General features: G+C 35.2%; 3 non-coding genes and 3 pseudogenes across 3 annotated transcripts; all 6 read left to right on the forward strand.

Moving 5' to 3' along the window:
* Positions 1–174: 174 nt before the first annotated feature.
* On the forward strand, positions 175–293 carry LOC128007070 (uncharacterized; annotated as a pseudogene).
* A 6,040-nt stretch (positions 294–6,333) lies between these two features.
* Positions 6,334–6,452, forward strand: LOC128009039 (5S ribosomal RNA). The gene has a single exon (XR_008180761.1). It is a non-coding gene; the product is annotated as a 5S ribosomal RNA (ribosomal RNA).
* Positions 6,453–6,829: 377 nt separating this feature from the next.
* On the forward strand, positions 6,830–6,948 carry LOC128007189 (uncharacterized; annotated as a pseudogene).
* An 8,360-nt stretch (positions 6,949–15,308) lies between these two features.
* On the forward strand, positions 15,309–15,426 carry LOC128006619 (uncharacterized; annotated as a pseudogene).
* Positions 15,427–21,482: 6,056 nt separating this feature from the next.
* LOC127999941 (5S ribosomal RNA) lies at positions 21,483–21,601 on the forward strand. The gene has a single exon (XR_008172744.1). It is a non-coding gene; the product is annotated as a 5S ribosomal RNA (ribosomal RNA).
* A 514-nt stretch (positions 21,602–22,115) lies between these two features.
* On the forward strand, positions 22,116–22,234 carry LOC127995429 (5S ribosomal RNA). Its single transcript, XR_008168377.1, has one exon. It is a non-coding gene; the product is annotated as a 5S ribosomal RNA (ribosomal RNA).
* The last annotated feature ends 5,266 nt before the right edge of the window (positions 22,235–27,500 follow it).

Below are 27,500 nucleotides of genomic sequence, written 5' to 3' on the forward strand. Positions count from 1 at the left end.
AGTCAATGCCCGATCTCTGAATCTTAGCAGGTTTAGGTCTGGTTAGTACTTGGATGGGAGACCGCCAGGGAATTCCAGGTGCTTTAAGCTTTTGGGTTTTCTTTCCTACTTATATAATGTACTGGTGATTACATTGGTTGGTCTTTAAATAGCCCTCTCTTTGCAGCAGTCTTGGCTTACGGTCATACCAACCTGGCTATGCCCCATCTTGTCTGATCTCGGAAGCTAAGCAGGTTTGGGCCTGTTTGTTACTTGGATGGGAGACCGCCTCGGAATAACAGGTGCTGTAAGCTTTTTGGAAATTTTTCACTTAGTATATAATAATTTTGCCAAAAGATAGAGTCAATGCCCGATCTCTTAATCTTAGCAGGTTTAGGACTGGTTAGTACTTTGATGAGAGACTGCCTAGGAATACCAGGTGCTTTAATCTTTTGGGTTTTCTTTCCTACTTATATAATGTACTGGTGATTAGATTGGCTGGTCTTTAAATAGTCCTGTCTTTGCAGCAGTCTTCGCTTACGGCCATACCAACCTGAGGGCGCTATTGAGTCAGACAGGAAGTACTGGGCTGTAGTTGGAGAGGAAGGCTCTCCCTTATTTGTTTATATTTTTTGTTTTGCTAAAGTTTTTGATTTGAAAGTATAATTTTGTTTGTTTGTTTTGCTTTAACCACCTTCAAGCATCTTAATGCTGTCTGGAGGGTGTTTTTGTTTTTGATTTAATTTATCTCTTGGATTAAAGGACGGATTTTATGGAAAACGACATGGAAATGGCTGGTGAAATACAAACGGATATTGACAAAGGACTGGACAAACGACGAAGTGTGGACAAAGGAATCAATGGAGAACATAACAGAAGAAATGAAAGAGGAAGAAAATATTCAAAAGAAGCAACCGTGATAATTGATTTAGAGGGAGTACAACATGGAAAAGCTGAGGATATCATCAAGATGGTGACAGAGAAAATTGGAGGAGGACATATCTTGGCGGTATGGCCCAGGCTGGGCAGAGAATATGAAATCACTTTAAGAAATGAGGACATGTGTGACATTCTACTGGACGGAATAACTATTAAAGGAAAGGATTGTGTAATTAGAAAACTACAGACAAGGGAATATGTTCTATCGTTTATGCATCTACCGGCTTATCTTGAAGACAAAGACATTTTTAATAAATTGGATAATTGGGGCGTACATCCAACATCACAAATTAAAAGAAGGCTATATCCAGGCACTGAAGTGGAAGATGGAACGAGATTTGTGCCTGTTAAGTTTCCAGATCAGGTGGTTTCATTACCATATAGCACAAAGTTTGAGACAGCGGAGGGAACACAGTTTTTCCGGATAATACATGACAGACAGGTGAAGACTTGTCGTATGTGTTTGAATCCGGGACATATCTTAAGAGACTGTCCAGACTTCAAATGTCACCTATGTGAGGAGCATGGCCATTTTGCACGGGACTGTGATGCAGTGAGATGCCCAGATTGCCACAAAGTTCTTGTGAAATGTGAATGTTGGATGGTAAATGAGGAGAGACCAAACAAAGAGACTGACTCCGAGGTAGAGTGCAGACAAATTCATAAAGAAGTGGAAGAAGAGGAGAAAAATTATGTTGGTGAGCAGGCAGAAGTTGAAAGGGAAGAGGAGACAAATGGAACACAGAGAGAAAAAGAAGAACAAATGATGGAAGAAGAAAGGACACTAGAGGAGACTTCATTAAAGGGCAGAGAACTGGAGCATAAAAAAGAACAAGAGGAGAGTGAACAAGAGGAAGATGAAAAAGAGACTGAGAAACAAAAGTCTGAAGGATATAAAAGAGATAGAGAATTCACTCGTATGCAAAGAAGAAGTCTACTGAAGGTAAAACCAAATATTGACTGTGCTAGAAAGAGAAAAGAAAAAATGAAAGAAAAAGCTACATTTAGAGGGAAATGTGAGGTTTTAAGAAGTATAGTGGAGGAAGAGGAAGAAAAATGAAATGATGAATATTTTTAAATATTTATTATCCTTAATGGTCTTAAGAATTGTATCTTGGAATGCAAGAGGTTTGTTGAATGTGGTGAAATTTGAAAAAATGAAAGAAATGTGTAAAGAGGAAAATATAATTGTATTACAAGAAACAAATTGGAAAGATGAATTAATGGAAGATTTTAAAAAAAGATGGAATGGGGAAATAATATATAATAATGGGGATGGAAGAAAAGGAAGGGGAGTAGCAATTTTAATTGATAAGTATATGAAGGATAAATGGAATGTGGTATTTGATGATAGAAATGGAAAATGTTTAGCAGTAGAAATAAGTAGTGAGGATGAAACTTTTGTTTTATGCAACTTACATGCACCAACAGAAGAAAAGGAAAAGAGGAGTTTCTTTCATGATTTAAGGAGTTTTACACTAAAGTATAAGAAAGTAATTTTAATGGGTGATTTCAATACAGTTTTTAGCAAAAATGGATATGGCAGAAGGAATGGTTTATAGAACAGATACTGCAAGAAAAGAGCTGAATGTTTTAATGGAAGAAAATGACTTAATTGATATATGGAGGGATAGGAATGAAAAAAGAAGAGAATATTCAAGAAGACAATTAGTAGAGAATTTTTTGTGCCAAACAAGGATTGATTATGTGTTAAACACAAGATTTTTAGAGCAATATATTGAAAAGGTGTACTATAAGGAAACAACATTAAGTGATCATAGTTTTGTGTTTATTTTGATGGATTTTAATAAAATGGAGAGGGGGCCAGGAGTTTGGATTTTAAATGCAGAGATTTTAAAAAATGAATCTTATAGAATGGAAATAGAAAAAATTATAGACAAAGAAAAGGAAAGTAGTTTGTTTGTAGAAAACAAAAGGATATGGTGGGATAATGTAAAATATGAAATAAAGAAATCTACAATAAAATATTGTAAATTTCTACAACGAGTTAAGAAACAAAAAGAAAGGAATATCAGAAAAGAATTAAATGAAGAATTAAGTAAAGAGGACGTTGATGTGCAGAAGGTTGTTTTGTTAGAAGAGGATTTAAGTAAAATACAGGAGGAAAAGTATAGAGGTGCAATGATAAGAAGTAAGGCAAAATATACTGTGGAGGGAGAAAAATGCACAAAATTCTTTTTTAATCTGGAAAGAAGTAGGAAAAAGGCAGAAACGATAAAAGAAATAAAATGCAAAGATGGAAGGAAAGTAAAAGAAACAAAAGAAATATTAAAGGAGGTAAAAGATTTTCATGAAGAATTGTTTAAGACACAAGGAATAGATGATGGGGAAAAAGACTGTATATTGGAGACGATAACAGCTACAGTTAATAATCAAGACAAAGATGAGTGTGATGCGGAGATAAAAATAGAAGAGATAGAAGAAGCTATTAATCAATTAAAGGTGAATAAAAGTCCAGGTATGGATGGAATAACAAATGAGTTTTATAAAGCTTTTAAGTATAAATTATTGAAAATACTAAAACAAGTGTATGATGAGATTTTTAAAAAGGGAGAGATTAATCAAGCAATGAAAATGGGTCTAGTGAAAATAATATTCAAGAGAAAAGGGGAAAGGGAGGATTTAAAAAACTACAGACCAATCACTATGCTAAATGTAGATTTTAAAATTTTAGCAAAAATTTTAGCAAACAGACTGAAAAGAGTGTTACCTAAGATAATTTTATCAAATCAAGCATATGGAGTTCAGGGGAGAGATATATCAGATACAGTTAGCAACATAAGGGATGTGATAAGTTATATGAATGAAGAAAAGAAGAGTGGATATGTGATAAGCATGGATTTTGAAAAAGCGTTTGATAGGGTGGAGCATGAGTTTTTATTTGCGAGTTTAAAACGTTTTGGTTTTGGGGGTAATTTTAGAAAATGGATTAAGATCTTGTATAAGGATGCAATGAGTTTTATTAAATGTAATGGTTTTTTAACGGATGCTTTTAAGATAACTAGATCCATAAGGCAGGGCTGTCCATTGTCAGCACAGTTGTATTCCTTGGTCGCAGAGTCTCTAGGAATGATGATTAAAAAGGATCAAAGAATAAAAAGTATAAATATTGAAAATGGAAGGGAAGGACAAAAGATTTTTCAGTACGCGGATGATACCACCTTGATAATAGAAGATTTAGAGAGCATTAGAATAGCAATGGAACTCATGCAGAAATTTTGTAAAGCAACAGGTGCAAAGATAAATGTGGAAAAAACTGCTTTTATGAGATTTGGAGAAGCGCCAGCATTACCAGCTTGCATTGCTTTTAATGAAAAGGAAGAAATTAAGATTTTAGGAGTAAATTTGGGGAAAGATGAAAAGAGTTCAAGAGATAAAAGATGGGAAGAGATTGTGGGAGAAATGAAAAGAAGATTAGTTTTTTGGAAAGTGAGAGATTTGGAGTTGAAAGGAAGAGTTTTAATTGTTAATAGTCTAATGCTCTCTAAGATGTGGTATAATTTATCTGTAACTGCAATGCCAATGTGGGTGGAACAGAGAGTAAAGGGTATTGTGTTGGATTTTTTATGGAATAATAAGCCTCCTAGAATTGCACATAAGACTTTAATTGGTTCTCAAGAAGAAGGAGGGTTAGGGTTAATGGATGTTGAGCAGAGGAAGAAGAATATGAGAGTGAAAACTGTAAAGAAATATCTAAATAGAGAAAAGATGGAGGAATGGAAAGTAATAATGAAACATTTTTTAAACAAATGTTCAAATTTGAGAATAGGGGATGATATTTTATGGATGAGAGTTAAAAAAGGAATGATAAAAGGAATACCAGATTTTTATAAAGAGGTTTTAGAGGCATGGAGGGATTTCTTACCACATATTGATTTTAAGCCACAAGGAAGAGAAACAATTTTGAATCAACCTCTGTTTTTAAATGCAAAGATTACTACAGATGGAACAGATGTGTTTTTTTAAAAAGTGGCTAGATGTAGATATAAAAAGAGTAAGAGATATTTTATATGAGTATAAAAATGGGTTTCTTCCTCTTCAGTTTGTCATTGATGCTTTAGAAGAAGCAAAAGAGGATTTCAATGTCAGTACTTAAAAGAAACAATATGATGTTGTAAAGAAAGCAATACCAAAAGAGTGGATTGAAATAATAGAGAGTGGGGAAAAAGAGGAAGAGAAAGTAGAAGTGTCTTTTAAAGTTAGGAAGAAGGAATATGATTTTAACTCTTGTACTGTGAAGATGTTTTACACATGTTTTAGGGAATCTGTTTTCACAAAACCAAAAGTAAATGAGTTTTGGATTGATCATTTTCCTGGATTAGATGAAAATAATATATGGAGGAATGTTAAATGGAGGTTCTTAGATGTAAAAATGGAAGCGTTGGATTATTTTATAAGGCATAAAGTTGTTTTTTCCGAGATGAAACTATGTAAAATTGGTTTGACACAAAATGCTTTGTGTAAAGTATGTAAAAAAAGAGGATGAAGGATTTTTACATTTGTTTTTATATTGTGATGAATTGAAATAATTTTTTAAGATTTTAAAAGGTTTGATAAATCAACTAAGAGAAAAGGAAGATATTCCAAACTGGGATGAGTTGATAATAATGGGACTGAATGAAAATTGTACAAATAAGGAGGTGGTCAATCTATGTATATCAATGGGGAAGTATGTGATATGGAAAAGAAGAAACATAGTGAGAAACAAAGACTGTAAAATAGACATATGGGGATATTTTAAAAAGAGAATGGAAGAATATTTGCAACTGTTATATGTGTATTGTAAGATGGAAAGGAAAATGGATGTTTTTTATAAAATGTTCTCAGGTAATGTACAAAATGTTTTAAGGAATTGTAAAATTGAGTTCCCTGGAATGTTGTAAATGAATTGAAATTTTTTGTAAAAGAATTTTAATTAAAAAAAAAAAATAAAATATGCCCGATTTCGTCTGATCTCGGAAGCTAAGCAGGTTTGGCCTCGTTAGTACTTGGATGGGAGACCGCCTGGGAATAACAGGTGCTTTAATCTTTTTGGAAAATTTCACGAATTATATAATAATCTTTCATTAAAAGCAAAAAAAAGAGTCAATGCCCGATCTCTGAATCTTAGCAGGTTTGGGCCTGGTTAGTACATGGATGGGAGACTGCCTGGGAATACCAGGTGCTGTAAGCTTTTTGGAAATTTTTCACTTAGTATATAATAATTTTGCCAAATAATAGAGTCAATGCCCGATCTCTGAATCTTAGCAGGTTTAGGTCTGGTTAGTACTTTGATGAGAGACTGCCTAGGAATACCAGGTGCTTTAAGCTTTTGGGTTTTCTTTCCTACTTATATAATGTACTGGCGATTAGATTGGCTGGTCTTTAAATAGCCCTCTCTTTGCAGCAGCCTTCGCTTACAGCCATACCAACCTGGCTATACCCGATCTCGTCTGATCTCGGAAGCTAAGCAGGTTTGGGCCAGGTTAGTACTTGGATGGGAGACCGCCTGGGAATACCAGGTGCTGTAAGCTTTTTGGACATTTTTCACTTAGTATATAATAATTTTGCCAAAAAATAGAGTCAATGCCCGATCTCTGAATATTAGCAGGTTTGGGCCTGGTTAGTACATGGGCGGGAGACTGCCTGGGAATACCAGGTGCTTTAATCTTTTGGAAAATTTCACGAATTATATAATAATCTTTCATTAAAAAAAAAAAAAAAAAAAAAAAAAAAGAGTCAATGCCCGATCTCTGAATCTTAGCAGGTTTAGGTCTGGGTAGTACTTTGATGAGAGACTGCCTAGGAATACCAGGTGCTTTAAGCTTTTGGGTTTTCTTTCCTACTTATATAATGTACTGGTGATTAGATTGGTCGGTCTTTAAATAGTCCTCTCTTTGCAGCAGTCTTCGCTTACGGCCATACCAACCTGGCTATGCCCTATTTCGTCTGATCTCGGAAGCTAAGCAGATTTGGGTCTGGTTGGTACTTGGATGGGAGACCGCCTCGGAATAACAGGTGCTGTAAGCTTTTTGGAAATTTTTCACTTAGTATATAATAATTTTGCCAAATAATAGAGTCAATGCCCGATCTCTGAATCTTAGCAGGTTTAGGTCTGGTTAGTACTTTAATGAGAGACTGCCTAGGAATACCAGGTGCTTTAATCTTTTGGGTTTTCTTTCCTACTTATATAATGTACTGGTGATTAGATTGGCTGGTCTTTAAATAGTCCTCTCTTTGCAGCAGTCTTCGCTTACGGCCATACCAACCTGGGGGCGATAGAGTGCTCACAGGAAGTGACGTGGCAGTAGAGGGTGAGGAAGGCTCACCTAAGCTTGTTTGTATTTAATCTTTTTGTGTTTGTTTTAGGAGTTTTTGTTTTGTTTTGTTTTTTATTTTTTTGTTTAGTTTTATCTTCCCAACAGCGTATGCTGTTTGGGGGGAAAGTAAGTCTAATAGGTTGTTTATGTTAAAAATGGATGAATCTTTGGTGACGGACAAAGCAATGGAAGGAGGGACACAAAGGCAAAAAGAACCTGGACTGGAAAATCAACGACGAGAAGGAAACGGAATGGATAAAGATGAAAGAAGAGGTGCTGCAAAAAGAGTTTATATGAAGGAAGCAACAGTGATTGTGGAATTATTGCATGTTCAGGACGCAAAGGCAGAAGACATTATTAAAGCGATCGCAGGGAAAAATTCTGGCTGTGAGACCAAGGCTAACAAAGGAATATGAAATTACCTTAGAGAATGAGGAGGATGCAGATGAATTAACCAATGGACTGACGGTTAAGGGAATAAACTGTGAGGTGAAAAGGCTGCAAAACAGGGACTATGTTGTCTCATTTATGCACCTGCCTGCCTATGTGAATGATGAGGACATCCTAAAGAAGCTAGAGGGATGGGGGGTAACCCCAGTCTCTAACATCAGGAGGAGGACATACCCAGGCACCAGCATCGAAGATGGGACAAGGTATATTAAAGTGCGGTTCCCCAAAGAGGTGGCCTCCCTGCCCTACAGCACCAAGATGGAGACAGCAGAAGGTCCACAGTTTTTTTGGGTGGTGCACAGTAACCAAGTGAAGACCTGTAGACTGTGCATGAGCCCAGACCACATGGTAAAGGACTGCCCAGAATTTACGTGTTACAAGTGCCTGGAAAGGGGCCACTTCGCAAGAGACTGCAGAGCGGTGAGTTGCCCGGACTGCAGGAGAGTTTTGAATAAGTGTGAGTGCTGGATGGAAAACAACCAAAATCAAGAGGAGCAGGAGGGAAAGCAGGTGTATGAGAGAGATGAAGGCAAGGAGATGGAGGAAGAGGAGGAAGGAACGCAGGACGGTGGGAATAAAGAGAACAGTAATGGACAAGGAGAGGACGACAACGAACAAAGGATGCAGACTCAAATGGAAGGAGGAAAATTGGCACCAGTGCAAGAAACCGAAAGGGTACTGGACAGTGCATTGGACAAAATGGAGAAAAACTATCAAGAAGACAAAGAGAGTGAGGAAAGTAATGAGGATGTAGACACTGAAGTAAAAGGCCTCAAAAGAAGAAGATTGCCCAAGGTAAGACCGAACCTGGATAAGGCTAGGAAAAAAGTGACACAAGAGAACCCTCTAGTAAATGTAAATAGATATGAAGTGTTGAAAGTCTCTGAGAGCGTGGACTGAGAAAATGGGTTTTATGCTTGTTTTATTATATTTTATGGTTTTAAGTGTTGTTGTTTTTAATGCTAGGGGACTGTTGAATGAAATGAAATTTGAAAAACTAAAAGAACTGTGTAAAAATGAGGATATTATTTTATTGCAAGAAACAAACTGGAGAAGGGGTGTAATGGATGTTTTTAAGAAGAGATGGGATGGAGAAATCTTTTTTAATAACGGAGAAGGACAAATGGGAAGAGGGGTAGCTATATTAATAAGAAAAAACAAGGAAATAGAAGGGGAACTTATCTATGATGATAAAAAAGGGAAATGTATAGGGGTAAAAATTAAATATGGAAATGAAGAATTTAATTTAATCAACCTACATGCGCCAAATGAAGAAAAAGAAAAGACTATGTTTTTTACTGTTTTAAAAGACTTGATAGAAGGATGGGTAAAAATAATAATGGTGGGTGATTTTAATACGGTTTTTAGTAAGAGAGATATGGCTGATGGAATGGTTTTTAAGTCAGATACAGGGAGAAAAGAATTAAGAGGTTTGATGGAGGGAAAAAATATGATAGATGTATGGAGAGAGAGGCATGAAAAGAAAAGAGAATTTTCTAGAAAACAGCTAGTCGGTAATTTTTTATGTCAAACAAGAATAGATCACTTTTTATGTACAAGAAACCTAACCTATTTTATAGAGGATGTAACTTATAAGGAAACTTCTTTGAGTGATCATAAAATGGTTTTAATGAGAATGAATTTTAAAGATGAAATTAAGGGACCTGGAGTTTGGATTTTAAACACAGAACTTTTAAAAAATAAAAGTTACAAACAAGGGATTGAAAATATAATAGAAGAAGAAAAAGAAAATGGAATGTATTGGGAAGACAAGAGATTGTGGTGGGAGAATGTAAAATATGAAATAAAAAAATATTCAATTAAGTATAGCAGGTTGATCCAGAAAGTGAAAAGGGCTAAAGAAAAAGAGATAAGAGATAAATTAAAGGAAGAATTAAATAAGGAGGAGGTAAATGTGCAAAATGTTATAGTAATGGAGGAGGAATTGAAGAAATTTGAGGAAAGTAAATGTAATGGAGCAATGCTAAGAAGTAGAGCAAAATATACAGTAGAAGGAGAAAAATGCACCAGGTTCTTCTTTAACCTAGAAAGGGGGAAAGCAAAATCGGAAATGATAAAAGAATTGAAAAATAAAAACGGTGAGGTAATTAAGGAAACAAAAGGAATTTTGGAAGTAGTAAGAAGCTATTATGAAGAATTATTTAAAACTAAAGATACAGATGGAAAAATGAGAAATGTATTATTACAACAAATAACAAAAAGAGTGGAGGTGGCAGACAAAATGGAATGCGATAGAGAAATAAAGCTAGATGAAATAACACAAGCAATAAATAATTTGAAAAACAAGAAAAGTCCTGGTATAGATGGGATAGGTAATGAGTTTTATAAAGTTTTTAAGGATAAAATAAGTTTGATTCTACAAGAAGTATATGAGGAGGTTTTTAAAAAAGAGGCTTTCAATCAAAAAATGAGTATGGGTTTGATGAAAATAATATATAAAAGAAAGGGTGATAAGACACTTTTAAAGAATTTTAGACCAATAACCATGTTAAATACTGACTTGAAGATTTTAGCAAAGGTTTTAGCAAACAGATTGAAAAATGTTTTACCGAGTATAATAGAGACAAATCAGGCATATGGAGTAATTGGAAGAGACATAGCTGATATAACAAACAGTATAAGAGATGGGATAAGTTATGTCAGTGGAGAAGGCAAAAATGGTTATTTTATTAGTTTAGACTTTGAAAAAGCTTTCGATAGAGTAGAGCATGGATTTTTATTTTCGATTTTAGAGCAGTTTGGTTTTGGGGAGAATTTTATAAAGTGGTTAAAAATTTTATACAAAGATGCATTAACAAAAGTAAAGTGTAATGTTTTTTTAACAGAGCCTTTTATTTTAACTAGATCTATAAGACAAGGATGCCCGTTATCAGCGCAATTATATTCTTTAGTGGCAGAGCCTTTAGGACTGATAGTTAAAAACTGTAAAGAAATAAAAGGAATTGAAATAAATAGAGGAAAGGAGCTAAATAAGATCTACCAGTATGCTGATGACACTACAATAATAGTGGAAAATTTGCAGAGTGTTAAAAATGTAATGGATAAAATCAATTTGTATTGTCAAGGGTCAGGAGCAAAGATAAATGAAGAGAAAACTGAATACATGAGATTTGGGAGGGTTTTAACGGGGTGTTGGAGTTTCACAGAAGTGCAGGAATTTAAGATTTTAGGTGTGCTTTTAGGGAAAAATGAAAAGAATGTACAGGATAATATGTGGGGGGAAATAGTGGATGGGATGGAAAGAAGGTTGGTCTTTTGGAGAAACAGGTTTTTAAATTTAAAAGGAAAGATTTTAATAGTAAATGTTTTAATGTTATCAAAAATGTGGTACGTTTTACATGTAGCATCAATCCCGCTGTGGGTGAGACAAAGAATAAAAAAATCCATTTTAGAGTTTTTATGGGAAAAAAACCCCCAAAGAATTGCTTACAACACTTTGATTGGGCCGGTAGAGGAGGGAGGGATGGGACTAGTAGATCTGGAACAAAAAATGAAGAGTATGAGGGTAAAAGTGGTCAAGAAATATTTAGATGATGAAAATAAAGAAGAATGGAAGGGAACTATGGAGTTTTATTTGAATAAGTGTGGAAATTTACAAATCGGAGACAATATTTTATGGATGAAACTGAAGAACTGGATGATACAAGGAATACCAGAATTTTACAAGGAAGTTTTAAGCGCTTGGGGGTCTTTTTTAGCAAAGGTGGATTTTAAACCTGTTGGAAGGGGAATCGTTTTAAATCAACCTTTATTTTTAAACAAAAAGATTGGGACACAAGGAAAAGAACTTTATTTTAAGAAGTGGGTAGATGTGGGCATTTTAAAAGTAAGGGACATTTTATATGAATTCAAAGAAGGTTTTTTACCCATACAAGTAATTATAGATGCAATGGAAGAAGCAAAAGAAGAGTACAATGTGGATGTGTTAAGAAAACAATATGAAGAGGTTAAAAGTAAAATTCCAGAGGACTGGTTGGAAATGATTCAAGATGGTGGGAGCGGGGAGAATAAAATGGAAGTATTTTTAAAATTGAATGACAAAGAGGTGTGTTTGAAATCATGTAATGTGAAAATGTTTTATCAGTATTTTAATTTGTCTGTTTTTAAAAAGCCAAAAGTCAATGATTTTTGGTTAAGACATTTCGATGGAATTCAAGAGAAGGATGTATGGAAAAATATAAGATGGGATTTCTTAGATACTGACCTGGAAGTTTTGGACTATTTTATTAGACACAATGTTATTTTTACTGGAATGAGATTGTGCAAAATAGGTATGGAGCCAGATGCTGTATGTAAGGTCTGTTTTAAAGAGGATGAGGGGATCTTGCACCTGTTTCTATATTGTGAAAAACTGAAAGAATTTTTTGACAAAACAAAAGAACTTGTGAAAGATTTAAGAGGGAATGAAGATGTTTTCAACTGGAATACAATCTTAATGTTTGGTTTGAATGAAAATATTACAAACAAAAAAGTGATTAATCTATTGATGGTTTTAGTAAAAAATGCAATATGGAAAAGGAGGAACGTGGCAAAAAATAGAAATTATGTAGCAGATGTATGGATGGTGTTTAAAGGACTGGTGGAAAATTATGGGCAAACCTTGTTTACATATTTTGAAATGGAGAAAAAAATGGATACGTTTCATAAGATGTTTCCCACTGATGTTCTGTACACATTTAAAAAATACAAAATAACGTTGCCTAAGCAAGAGGACTTTTAACAATTGGTTTTATTTGGAATGTAAATTTCTGTTTTTAGGAGAGGCGTAATATATTATATGTGTTTTTATTTTGAAGAAAATATAATGTTTCAATGTGAAAACTGTAAGAAGAATTATGTATGATGGAATTGTTTCAATAAAAAAAAAAAAAAAAAAAAAAAAACTATGCCCGATCTCGTCTGATCTCGGAAGCTAAGCAGGTTTGGGCCTGGTTAGTACTTGGATGGGAGACGCCTGGGAATACCAGGTGCTTTAAGCTTTTTGGACATTTTTCACTTAGTATATAATAATTTTGCCAAAAAACAGAGTCAATGCCCGATCTCTGAATATTAGCAGGTTTGGGCCTGGTTAGTACATGGATGGGAGACTGCCTGGGAATACCAGGTGCTTTAATCTTTTTGGAAAATTTCACAAAGGTGGTTTCAAGGAGAAAACCAGATGGAAAAACCAATGGACAAGACAGAAAAATAGAACTACAAACAACTGAAGGTACTGGAACTAATAATGGAGTTGAAGAAAAAAGAAATGATTTATCTCAACGACAGCAATTGATAAAGAAATTGAGCCACCAAACAAAGTATCAGAGGCAATACAGAAAAGAAGCAACATTAACAATGACTGTAAAAGATATAGAAAACACAACAGTAATAATGATCATCAAATCAGTTGAAGAGAAAGTAGGAATTGGAAAACTGATCGGACTAAGAAGAAAGAATAACAATGAATTTGAAATGACTATGGAAAGTGAGTTGGACTGTGATTCACTGTTGAATGGAATCATGATTAATGGAAAAGAATGTGAGATAAGGAAACTGTGTGCAACAGAAAGGATGGTATCTTTCTTGAGTCTGCCCAGCTATATAGAAGATGAGGAAATCATTCAAAAACTGATAGATTGGGGAGTAATTCCCATATTGCCTCTAAGAAGGAGATATCATCCGGGGACAACAGTGGCGGACGGACTAAAGGTAAAGTTTCCAAAAGAAGTGACATCTTTGCCATATAATACCAGGTTCATGACTGAAGAAGGAGTGCAGTACTACAGAGTGATTCATGACAACCAATTGAAGACATGCAGGATCTGTGTAAGTGTGGAACATGAGAAAAAGGACTGTCCGCAATTCAAATGTCGAGACTGTTTTGAGCAGGGGCATTATGCGCGGGACTGCAAAGTGCGACAAAGCAATCATGAGATGCAGATGTGAGATGGAACATGAGGTAAATGAGGACACAAATATGGACGTACAGGAGGTGATGGGAGATACTGCAACTGAGCATTTAAATGATTCACTGCGGCAGACTCAAGGAAAGGAAGATGAACAGGACAGTGAGGAAGAGGAGGAAACCAACAAAGATGAGAATGAAGAAAAGAACAAAGATGGAGAACAAGGAATGGAGACGGGAGAAGGAGTAGACAAAGAGGAAATAAATCTGATTAACAAAGACTTTTCTAAGGAAAAGGAAGAAGTGGACACGACTGGGATGGACTATGAAAAAGGTCAAGAAAAGGATGAGGATAAGGGAATGAAGATACTGCCGGAGGTAAGAGAAGTGGAAAATGAGGGGAGGATTTTTGGTTTGGAAAATAAAGGAATAGAAAGACTGAATAGAGGTGTAAAAGCAAGAACAAAAGGTGTAGACATTCAACAGGTTCTTAAAAAGCAGAAAATAAGAAGAGAAGCGCCAAAGGAAAGGAGGAAAAGTGGAAATGGAGGAAGCAAGACATGTTTTCTTTAAAGACAATGAAACTAATTGAGTGGTGGCAAAAATACATGTGTGCAATTTTTTTAGGATAAAGATGTTTTTTATTCTAAATTTTCTGTTTGGTTACTATAATATAAAAGATGAAAAATAAGTGTTTGTAAAAAAAAAAAAAAAAAAAAAAAAAAATTGTAAAAGGGAATCCATTCTTTGGAATGACATTTTCATTTTAATGTATTATTGCAAAAATGTTATTTAGATTGTTCTTAAAATGTATGTTAATAATGCTTTTAATTTTTAATTGAGTCTTTTTTAGAAAAAAAAAATGTTAAATGACTGTTTTAAAAGTAAATAAGACTTTCATGTGCAAAATATTTATGGAATGTTGTAATATGATAATTAAAAAAAAAAAAAAAAAAGCTATGCCCGATCTCGTCTGATCTCGGAAGCTAAGCAGGTTTGGGCCTGGTTAGTACTTGGATGGGAGACCGCCTGGGAACACCAGGTGCTGTAAGCTTTTTGGACATTTTTCACTTAGTATATAATCATTTTGCCAAAAAATAGAGTCAATGCCCGATCTCTGAATATTAGCAGGTTTGGGCCTGGTTAGTACATGAATGGGAGGCTGCCTGGGAATACCAGGTGCTTTAATCTCTTGGAAAATTTCACGAATTATATAATAATCTTTCATTAAAAAAATAAAAAAAAACAAAAAGAATCGGTCAATGCCCGATCTCTGAATCTTAGCAGGTTTAGGTCTGGTTAGTACTTTGATGAGAGACTGCCTAGGAATACCAGGTGCTGTAAGCTTTTTGGACATTTTTCACTTAGTATATAATAATTTTGCCAAAAAATAGAGTCAATGCCGATCTCTGAATATTAGCAGGTTTGGGCCTGGTTAGTACATGGGTGGGAGACTACCTGGGAATACCAGGTGCTTTAATCTTTTGGAAAATGTCACGAATTATATAATAATCTTTCATTTAAAAAAAAAAAAAAAAAAGAGTCAATGCCCGATCTCTGAATCTTAGCAGGTTTAGGTCTGGTTAGTACTTTGATGAGAGACTGCCTAGGAATACCAGGTGCTTTAAGCTTTTGGGTTTTCTTTCCTACTTATATAATGTACTTGCGATTAGATTGGCTGGTCTTTAAATAGCCCTCTCTTTGCAGCAGTCTTCGCTTACGGCTATACCAACCTGGCTATGCCCGATCTCGTCTGGTCTCGTAAGCTAAGCAGGTTTGGCCTGGTTAGTACTTGGATGGGAGACCGCCTGGGAATACCAGGTGCTGTAAGCTTTTTGGACATTTTTCACTTAGTATATAATCATTTTGCCAAAAAATAGAGTCAATGCCCGATCTCTGAATATTAGCAGGTTTGGGCCTGGTTAGTACATGGATGGGAGACTGCCTGGGAATACCAGGTGCTTTAATCTTTTTGGAAAATTTCACGAATTATATAATAATCTTGCATAAAAAAAAAGAGTCAATGCCCGATCTCTGAATCTTAGCAGGTTTAGGTCTGGTTAGTACTTGGATGGGAGACCGCCTGGGAATACCAGGTGCTGTAAGCTTTTTGGACATTTTTCACTTAGTATATAATAATTTTGCCAAATAATAGAGTCAATGCCCGATCTCTGAATCTTAGCAGGTTTAGGTCTGGTTAGTACTTTGATGAGAGACTGCCTAGGAATACCAGGTGCTTTAAGCTTTTGGGTTTTCTTTCCTACTTATATAATGTACTGGCGATTAGATTGGCTGGTCTTTAAATAGCCCTCTCTTTGCAGCAGTCTTCGCTTACGGCCATACCAACCTGAGGGTGCAATTGAGCTAATCAGGAAGTGGAAGTAGTGGTGCTGAGAGCACGTGGAGTGTAATTGTTTGTTTGAAAATTTAGACTTTTTGGTTTGTTTTGGTATCTTTATTTTTAAAAAAAGAAGAAGATTTTTTTGCTTTATTCTTGATCTCATCCTTTTTTAGTTGATAAATGATACGGGCTGATAAGACAAACATGGACAAAGGACAAGGTAAATGGAATATGGGAGAAAATGAAAATGAATCAAGAAGACAAAGCTATGATAAGAGATTAACTGTGTTGGTGGAGATTGTTGGAGAAGACAGAATTACAATGATGGAGCTACTGAAAAAAGTAAGAGAAGAATGTGGAGTGGTAATTGGTTGCAGATATAAAAATCCAAGAGAATATGAACTGACAATGAAAGAAGAGAATGGAAAAAACAAAATTTTGGATGGGCTAAAGATAAAGAACAGTAGGGTGATGGCGAAGGAAATAAGCAATAATGAGATGGTGGTTTCATTCCTAAATCTGCCGACTTATATTCAAGATGAGGAGATAAAGGGAAAGCGAAAAGATTGGGGAGTGTCAGCAGTTTCAACTATTAAAAGGAGAATGTTGCCAGGGACTGACATTGCTGATGGAACAAGATTTTTGAAAGTCAAGTTCACAGATACTGTTAAATCGCTGCCATACTCAACTAAGTTTGAGACGTTGGGAGGATCTGAACACTTTCGAGTCATACATGACAGACTGGTTAAAGTATGCCGTCTGTGCATTCAACCTGGACACATAGTGAGAGACTGTCCAAACTTTAAATGTTTTCGGTGTGGAATGCAGGGCCACTATGTAAGGGAATGCAATGAAGGAAACTGTAGCATTTGCAGGATGAGAAATGCATTTTGCGTATGCAAAATTTCAGAAGAGCGGGAGGAAGGAGATAGCGTGGGAAGCTTCGTGGACCTGTATGAAGAGTCAGAGGAGAGTTTAACGGTGGAGGAAGAGGAAAGAGGGGATGCATGGAGAGAAAGAGATTTAACTGCTGGACAACAGACTGTTGAGAAAGAGAGCAGCAGAGAGTTTGTTGAAAGCTTAAAGGACGGTAGTGGGAGTATCGGGAGAGTACAGAGGATGGAAGAGAAAGACGGAGGGGCAATTAAAAAAGGGGCAAAAAGTGAAGGGGATGAAGGGAAAAAGAAAAAACAAGGAACAAGGCAACAAGAAGAAGAAGAAAGCCTAAAGAATAAGGAAAGCAGAAGAGAAGAGGTGAAGGAGTCTCTGGAGACTCCACTGATAAATCTGGAAGAGGATTTGGACACAAGTGAAGCAAGTATCAAGTTGCTGAAAAGGAAAATGAAAGGCGGTGAAGAATGCTTTGCAAAAAAGTAAGAACTTGAGTTTCTTTTATGTGTTGTCTCCGTCTAATACTGGTAATATATGCAATGTTTGACATAATGAGCATTGCCTGCATGAACTGTAATGGACTCAGAGAAATGAATAAGTTTGAGCAGGTTATTGGAAAGCTTAAAACAGATGTCATTTGTTTACAAGAGACACATTGGTCTGAAGACATAATGGTCAATATAAAGAAAATCTGGGAACATGATATTTATGTAAATCATGGAAATCAGAGGGCTTGTGGGGTGGCGATTCTGATGAAAAAAGGTGAAATGTATAAGGTAAAGGAAATATATAATGATGGTAAAGGAAGACTGTTAGGAATAGATTTTATGTTCAACAATGAACTTTTTAGATTGGTTAATTTATATGCACCTAATGTAGAAATCGAACGAAAAGGAGTTTTTGAGCAAATGAAACCACTGTGTACAGGTAAATGTGGTTGGAGATTTTAATGTGTGGTGCACAAGACTAGATGTGTCTAGAAGTGCAAACTTCAAATCTGTGTCTAGAAGGATTTTAAACCAATTAATGCAAAGTGAGGATTTGGTAGATGCCTGGAGAGAGGAGAACCCATTTAAAAAGGAATTTTCAAGAAGGCAAATGGTGCTGGGAAACTTAAAACAAAGTCAAATAGATCTGTGTTTAGTTAAAAGAGAAATATTACATTATGTGAAAAATGTGAGATATAAGTTTATTGGAGTAAGTGATCATGCTGCCATGACAGTAAAGATGGCTGGAAATAAGGAAACAAGAGGTGGGGGGATGTGGTGTCTGAATTCATCTTTGTTAAAGGAAGAAGAGTACAGGAAAAGTATTTACAGATGTATAAAGTGTGAAATGGAAAACTCATTATTTGAAGAGAATGTCTGTGAGTGGTGGGAAATAATGAAAGGGAAAATACAAAAAAGAAGTATAAGGTACTCAAAGCAGAGGCATTTTATGAGAATGAGGGAAATGGAGGACATGGGAAATATGTTAGAGAAAGAAGCAGAGAAAATAGAAAACAACCCTGAGTACTCAAAAGAACATTTCTTTAGGATAAAAGCAGAAATGGAGTTGTTTGAAAAGGAAAAGTGCGAGGGTGCAATAGTAAGGAGCAGGGCACAGTATGCGGTGGAGGGGGAAAGGTGCACAAAATGAAGTTGGAAGATGAAGAAGGGAAAAAGGTAACAGATTTTGTAGAAATTATAGAAGTGGTAGAATTATTTTATAAGAAACTCTTCAAGAAAGAAAATGTAAAACAAGAATGTGTGGATGAAGTTTTAAATACAGTAAGTGCTAGATTAACTGATGTAGAAAGAATTATGTGTGACAGTGATATATGTATTGAAGAAATAAAAGAAGCAATAAGACAAACAAAGCCGAATAAAAGTCCAGGATCAGATGGTTTAACGCATGAATTCTATAAGACATTCATAGATAGTTTAGCACCTATACTGATTAAGGTATTCAGGAGTATGGAAGAAAGAAGGGAGATACCAGAATCAATGAGCTTGGGCATAATCAATATTCTATATAAAAATAAAGGTAGTCCTCTTAATTTGGGGAATTATAGACCTTTAAGTCTTTTAAAAACTGATTATAAAATTTTGACAAAAGTCTTAGCCAATAGAATAAAAGGAGTAGTGGGAAGTATAATATCGCCAAATCAAGCATACAGTATACCAGGAAGAGACATTACAGATACCATATGCACAATAAGGGATGTAGTGGATAGTATGGTTAATGATAGGGAAGGAGGTTTGCTTTTATGTATGGATCTAAACAAAGCCTTTGATAGGGTGGAGCACTGTTTTATGGAACAAGCAATGAGGGACTTTGGTTTTGGGGAGAGGATTCTGAGGTGGATAAATTTATTATATTGTAATGCAAAAAGTTGTGTAAAAGTAAATGGTGTTTTAACAGATCATTTTCCACTAGAAAGATCAGTGAGGCAGGGGTGTCCGCTGTCTGCTATGCTGTATTCAATATCAGTTGAGCCCTAGCGACACTGGTAAAGAGAGATAGGGAAATAAGAGGAATTCCAGTACCACATGGGAGATTGAGTTTAATTCACCAGTATGCAGATGACACAACATTTACTGTAAGAGATATGGAAAGTATAAAAAGAATAATGAAACATGTTGAAACTTATGGAAAAGCATCAGGAGCAAAAATTAATATTGAAAAATCTGAAATAATGAGTATAGGAGAGATAGATATGAGCGGGTGTGAAAATAATTTTAAAGTCACAAAAGAATACACAAGGATTTTAGGAGTGAATATAGGAGTTAATGCAAAAGAAGCAAGAGATGCTACTTGGACAGGGATTTTAAACAAAATAAAACAAGTGCTACGCTTTTGGAAATTAAGAGAATTAACACTGAGGGGCAAAGTAATAGTGTTTAACTCCTTGTTGCTTACCAAATGTAATTATGAATTAGGTGCACTTGACTTGCCAGTTTGGGTGGTAAATGAGATCAAGGATGTTCTTAATAATTTTTTATGGGGAGGGAAAGGGGTTAAAATATCAAAAAATACATTAATAGCAGACTACACAGGAGGAGGATTAAAGTTGATTGATTTAGAGGTTAAAAGAAAAACAATAAGAGTGAAAACAATGAAGAAGTATTTATATGATAAAGTGCAATATGGATGGAAAGGTTTCATGGGAGACTTTTTGGATAAAAGCAGTGGATGTGGAGAAGAAGGGGTATTCATGGCTTTAAAGAAGCCAATGTTTGAAAATATACCCTTATTTTATCAAGAAGTATTTAGTGCATGGGCAGAGTTTTTAATGGACGTGAAATATGATTGTGAAAATATAAATCAAATATACAAGCAGCCAATTTTTCTTAATCCAAAGATAAAAATGAATGCGAAAACAATATATAACGTTTTTGTGGGAAAGGATATTAAGGTGCCTGCATCAGAAGCTGTGTGGCAAAAAATGTTTCCAGGATTTAATGTAAAGTCAATATGGAAAAACTTAAGTGTGAAGTATAATGGACTGGAGTGTGAAAACTTGGACTTTAAATTAAGACATAATAGAATATACACAAAGGTGGTGATTCATCAAATTAATAAGAATGTTAATTGAGAATGTGATGTATGTAAAACTGATGCAGAAACGTTAATGCATATATTTTTTGAATGTAAAGAGCTAGACATATTTCATGAAAAATTGAAAAGATTGATAAAGGAGGACTGGGGAAAAGAGATAGAAGGAGATGAGTGGAGGAAAATGTTTTTATTCGGTGAATGTAATAATTGTAAAGATTGGAAGGTTAATTTGTGTAATTACATTTTAAGTCATGCAAGATATGCAATTTGGACAAGAAGGAATTTGGCATATTTTGAAAGGAAAAAAGTGGACATTAATCTGTTGTTTAAAACAGTGATGAGAAAGAATGTCTTTCTAATGTGGAAATATCTGAGCCAAGATTTGTTTGAAAAAGTTTTCATTAATGGATGTGTACTTGTATGTGTGGATGACGAAGGAGGTTTAAGCATACATTTCTAAACAAAAAGGAAAAATGGCATTACAATTAAACGTATAAATGTATGTAGACATGCAAACTTTTGGTGATAGGACAGACAAGTTCTTGTGTTTATGTAGTTATGTGATGGATATGAAACTCTATTTTGAATGTAAATTGTATTTGTTTTGATACTTTTGATAATAATAAAAAAAAAGAAAAAAAAAGGCTATGCCCGATCTCGTCTTATCTCAGAAGCTAAGCAGGTTCGGGCCTGGTTAGTACTTGGATGGGAGACTGCCTGGGAATACCAGTTGCTGTAAGCTTTTTGGACATTTTTCACTTAGTATATAATAATTTTGCCAAAAAATATAGTCAATGCCCGATCTCTGAATATTAGCAGGTTTGGGCCTGGTTAGTACATGGATGGGAGACTTCCTGGGAATACCAGGTGCTTTAATCTTTTGGAAAATTTCACAAATTATATAATAATCTTTCATTAAAAAAAAAAAAAAAAAAAAAGAAAAAGTCAATGCCCGATCTCTGAATCTTAGCAGGTTTAGGTCTGGTTAGTACTTTGATGAGAGACTGCCTAGGAATACCAGGTGCTTTAAGCTTTTGGGATTTCTTTCTTACTTATGTAATCTACTGGCGATTAGATTGGCTGGTCTTTAAATAGCCCTCTCTTTGCAGCAGTCTTCGCTTACGGCAATATCAACCTGGCTATGCCCGATCTCGTCTGATCTCGGAAGCTAAGCAGGTTTGGGCCTGGTTAGTACTTGGATGGGAGACCGCCTGGGAATACCAGGTGCTGTAAGCTTTTTGGACATTTTTCACTTAGTATATAATAATTTTGCCAAAAAATAGAGTCAATGCCCGATCTCTGAATATTAGCAGGTTTGGGCCTGGTTAGTACATGGGTGGGAGACTGCCTGGGAATACTAGGTGCTTTAATCTTTTGGAAAATTTCACGAATTATATAAAAATCTTTCATTAAAAAAAAAAAAAGAGTCAATGCCCGATCTCTGAATATTAGCAGGTTAAGGTCTGGTTAGTACATCGGTGGGAGACTGCCTGGGAATACCAGGTGCTTTAATCTTTTTGGAAAATTTCACGAATTATATAATAATCTTTCATTTAAAAAAAAAAAAAAAAAAAAGAGTCAATGCCCGATCTCTGAATCTTAGCAGGTTTAGGTCTGGTTAGTACTTTGATGAGAGACTGCTTAGGAATACCAGGTGCTTTAAGCTTTTGGGTTTTCTTTCCTACTTATATAATGTACTGGCGATTAGATTGGCTGGTCTTTAAATAGCCCTCTCTTTGCAGCAGTCTTGGCTTACGGCCATACCAACCTGGCTATGCCCGATCTCGTGTGATCTCGGAAGCTAAGCAGGTTTGGGCCTGGTTAGTACTTGGATGGGAGACCGCCTGGGAATACCAGGTGCTGTAAGCTTTTTGGACATTTTTCACTTAGTATATAATAATTTTGCCAAAAAATAGAGTCAATGCCGATCTCTGAATATTAGCAGGTTTGGGCCTGGTTAGTACATGGATGAGAGACTGCCTGGGAATACCAGGTGCTTTAATCTTTTTGGAAAATTTCACGAATTATATAATAATCTTTCATTTAAAAAAAAAATATAATAGTATATAACAATTTTGCCAAATAATAGAGTCAATGCCCGATCTCTGAATCTTAGCAAGTTTAGGTCTGGTTAGTACTTTGATGAGAGACTGCCTAGGAATACCAGGTGTTTCATGCTTTTGGGTTTTCTTTCCTACTTATATAATGTACTGGCGATTAGACTGGCTGCTCTTTAAATAGCCCTCTCTTTGCAGCAGTCTTCGCTTACGGCCATACCAACCTGAGGGCGCTATTGAGTCAGACAGGAAGTACTGTGCTGTAGTTGGAGAGGAAGGCTCTCCCTTATTTGTTTATATTTTTTGTTTTGCTAAAGTTTTTGATTTGAAAGTATAATTTTGTTTGTTTGTTTTGCTTTAACCACCTTCGAGCAGCTTAATGCTGTCTGGAGGGTGTTTTTGTTTTTGATTTAATTTATCTCTTGGATTAAAGGACGGATCTTATGGAAAACGACATGGAAATGGCTGGTGAAATACAAACGGATATTGACAAAGGACTGGACAAACGACGAAGTGTGGACAAAGGAATCAATGGAGAACATAACAGAAGAAATGAAAGAGGAAGAAAATATTCAAAAGAAGCAACCGTGATAATTGATTTAGAGGGAGTACAAGATGGAAAAGCTGAGGATATCATCAAGATGGTGACAGAGAAAATTGGAGGAGGACATATCTTGGCGGTAAGGCCCAGGCTGGGCAGAGAATATGAAATCACTTTAAGAAATGAGGACATGTGTGACATTCTACTGGACGGAATAACTATTAAAGGAAAGGATTGTGTAATTAGAAAACTACAGACAAGGGAATATGTTGTATCGTTTATGCATCTACCGGCTTATCTTGAAGACAAAGACATTTTTAATAAATTGGATAATTGGGGCGTACATCCAACATCACAAATTAAAAGAAGGCTATATCCAGGCACTGAAGTGGAAGATGGAACGAGATTTGTGCGTGTTAAGTTTCCAGATCAGGTGGTTTCATTACCATATAGCACAAAGTTTGAGACAGCGGAGGGAACACAGTTTTTCCGGATAATACATGACAGACAGGTGAAGACTTGTCGTATGTGTTTGAATCCGGGACATATCTTAAGAGACTGTCCAGACTTCAAATGTCACCTATGTGAGGAGCAAGGCCATTTTGCACGGGACTGTGATGCAGTGAGATGCCCAGATTGCCACAAAGTTCTTGTGAAATGTGAATGTTGGATGGTAAATGAGGAGAGACCAAACAAAGAGACTGACTCCGAGGTAGAGTGCAGACAAATTCATAAAGAAGTGGAAGAAGAGGAGAAAAATTATGGTGGTGAGCAGGCAGAAGTTGAAAGGGAAGAGGAGACAAATGGAACACAGAGAGAAAAAGAAGAACAAATGATGGAAGAAGAAAGGACACTAGAGGAGACTTCATTAAAGGGCAGAGAACTGGAGCATAAAAAAGAACAAGAGGAGAGTGAACAAGAGGAAGATGAAAAAGAGACTGAGAAACAAAAGTCTGAAGGATATAAAAGAGATAGAGAATTCACTCGTATGCAAAGAAGAAGTCTACTGAAGGTAAAACCAAATATTGACTGTGCTAGAAAGAGAAAAGAAAAAATGAAAGAAAAAGCTACATTTAGAGGGAAATGTGAGGTTTTAAGAAGTATAGTGGAGGAAGAGGAAGAAAAATGAAATGATGAATATTTTTAAATATTTATTATCCTTAATGGTCTTAAGAATTGTATCTTGGAATGCAAGAGGTTTGTTGAATGTGGTGAAATTTGAAAAAATGAAAGAAATGTGTAAAGAGGAAAATATAATTGTATTACAAGAAACAAATTGGAAAGATGAATTAATGGAAGATTTTAAAAAAAGATGGAATGGGGAAATAATATATAATAATGGGGATGGAAGAAAAGGAAGGGGAGTAGCAATTTTAATTGATAAGTATATGAAGGATAAATGGAATGTGGTATTTGATGATAGAAATGGAAAATGTTTAGCAGTAGAAATAAGTAGTGAGGATGAAACTTTTGTTTTATGCAACTTACATGCACCAACAGAAGAAAAGGAAAAGAGGAGATTCTTTCATGATTTAAGGAGTTTTACACTAAAGTATAAGAAAGTAATTTTAATGGGTGATTTCAATACAGTTTTTAGCAAAATGGATATGGCAGAAGGAATGGTTTATAGAACAGATACTGCAAGAAAAGAGCTGAATGTTTTAATGGGAGAAAATGACTTAATTGATATATGGAGGGATAGGAATGAAAAAAAGAAGAGAATATTCAAGAAGACAATTAGTAGAGAATTTTTTGTGCCAAACAAGGATTGATTATGTGTTAAACACAAGATTTTTAGAGCAATATATTGAAAAGGTGTACTATAAGGAAACAACATTAAGTGATCATAGTTTTGTGTTTATTTTGATGGATTTTAGTAAAATGGAGAGGGGGCCAGGAGTTTGGATTTTAAATGCAGAGATTTTAAAAAATGAATCTTATAGAATGGAAATAGAAAAAAATTATAGACAAAGAAAAGGAAAGTAGTTTGTTTGTAGAAAACAAAAGGATATGGTGGGATAATGTAAAATATGAAATAAAGAAATCTACAATAAAATATTGTAAATTTCTACAACGAGTTAAGAAACAAAAAGAAAGGAATATCAGAAAAGAATTAAATGAAGAATTAAGTAAAGAGGACGTTGATGTGCAGAAGGTTGTTTTGTTAGAAGAGGATTTAAGTAAAATAGAGGAGGAAAAGTATAGAGGTGCAATGATAAGAAGTAAGGCAAAATATACTGTGGAGGGAGAAAAATGCACAAAATTCTTTTTTAATCTGGAAAGAAGTAGGAAAAAGGCAGAAACGATAAAAGAAATAAAAGGGAGGATTTAAAAAACTATAGACCAATCACTATGCTAAATGTAGATTTTAAAATTTTAGCAAAAATTTTAGCAAACAGACTGAAAAGAGTGTTACCTAAGATAATTTTATCAAATCAAGCATATGGAGTTCAGGGGAGAGATATATCAGATACAGTTAGCAACATAAGGGATGTGATAAGTTATATGAATGAAGAAAAGAAGAGTGGATATGTGATAAGCATGGATTTTGAAAAAGCGTTTGATAGGGTGGAGCATGAGTTTTTATTTGCGAGTTTAAAACGTTTTGGTTTTGGGGGTAATTTTAGAAAATGGATTAAGATCTTGTATAAGGATGCAATGAGTTTTATTAAATGTAATGGTTTTTTAACGGATGCTTTTAAGATAACTAGATCCATAAGGCAGGGCTGTCCATTGTCAGCACAGTTGTATTCCTTGGTCACAGAGTCTCTAGGAATGATGTTTAAAAAGGATCAAAGAATAAAAAGTATAAATATTGAAAATGGAAGGGAAGGACAAAAGATTTTTCAGTACGCGGATGATACCACCTTGATAATAGAAGATTTAGAGAGCATTAGAATAGCAATGGAACTCATGCAGAAATTTTGTAAAGCAACAGGTGCAAAGATAAATGTGGAAAAAACTGCTTTTATGAGATTTGGAGAAGCGCCAGCATTACCAGCTTGCATTGCTTTTAATGAAAAGGAAGAAATTAAGATTTTAGGAGTAAATTTGGGGAAAGATGAAAAGAGTTCAAGAGATAAAAGATGGGAAGAGATTGTGGGAGAAATGAAAAGAAGATTAGTTTTTTGGAAAGTGAGAGATTTGGAGTTGAAAGGAAGAGTTTTAATTGTTAATAGTCTAATGCTCTCTAAGATGTGGTATAATTTATCTGTAACTGCAATGCCAATGTGGGTGGAACAGAGAGTAAAGGGTATTGTGTTGGATTTTTTATGGAATAATAAGCCTCCTAGAATTGCACATAAGACTTTAATTGGTTCTCAAGAAGAAGGAGGGTTAGGGTTAATGGATGTTGAGCAGAGGAAGAAGAGTATGAGAGTGAAAACTGTAAAGAAATATCTAAATAGAGAAAAGATGGAGGAATGGAAAGTAATAATGAAACATTTTTTAAACAAATGTTCAAATTTGAGAATAGGGGATGATATTTTATGGATGAGAGTTAAAAAAGGAATGATAAAAGGAATACCAGATTTTTATAAAGAGGTTTTAGAGGCATGGAGGGATTTCTTACCACATATTGATTTTAAGCCACAAGGAAGAGAAACAATTTTGAATCAACCTCTGTTTTTAAATGCAAAGATTACTACAGATGGAACAGATGTGTTTTTTAAAAAGTGGCTAGATGTAGATATAAAAAAAGTAAGAGATATTTTATATGAGTATAAAAATGGGTTTCTTCCTCTTCAGTTTGTCATTGATGCTTTAGAAGAAGCAAAAGAGGATTTCAATGTCAGTACTTTAAAGAAACAATATGATGTTGTAAAGAAAGCAATACCAAAAGCAAACCATTAGTCGTGGCCTAATGGTTAGAGGGTTGGACTCCCAATCGTAAGGGCTGTGGGTTCTAGTCTCGGGCCGGACGGAATTGTGGGTGGGGGGAGTGCATGTACAGTTCTCTCTCCACCTTCAATACCACGACTTAGGTGCCCTTGAGCAAGGCATCGAACCCCCAACTGCTCCCCGGGCGCCGCAGCATAAATGGCTGCCCACTGCTCCGGGTGTGTGCTCACAGTGTGTGTGTGTGTGTTCACTGCTCTGTGTGTGCGCATTTCGGATGGGTTAAATGCAGAGCACAAATTCTGAGTATGGGTCACCATACTTGGCTGAATGTCACTTCACTTCAAAAGAGTGGATTGAAATAATAGAGAGTGGGGAAAAAGAGGAAGAGAAAGTAGAAGTGTCTTTTAAAGTTGGGAAGAAGGAATATGATTTTAACTCTTGTACTGTGAAGATGTTTTACACATGTTTTAGGGAATCTGTTTTCACAAAACCAAAAGTAAATGAGTTTTGGATTGATCATTTTCCTGGATTAGATGAAAATAATATATGGAGGAATGTTAAATGGAGGTTCTTAGATGTAAAAATGGAAGCGTTGGATTATTTTATAAGGCATAAAGTTGTTTTTTCCGAGATGAAACTATGTAAAATTGGTTTGACACAAAATGCTTTGTGTAAAGTATGTAAAAAAAGAGGATGA

The sequence above is a fragment of the Carassius gibelio genome, chromosome B22, assembly GCF_023724105.1.
Source record: "Carassius gibelio isolate Cgi1373 ecotype wild population from Czech Republic chromosome B22, carGib1.2-hapl.c, whole genome shotgun sequence".
Classification (NCBI taxonomy): domain Eukaryota; kingdom Metazoa; phylum Chordata; class Actinopteri; order Cypriniformes; family Cyprinidae; genus Carassius; species Carassius gibelio.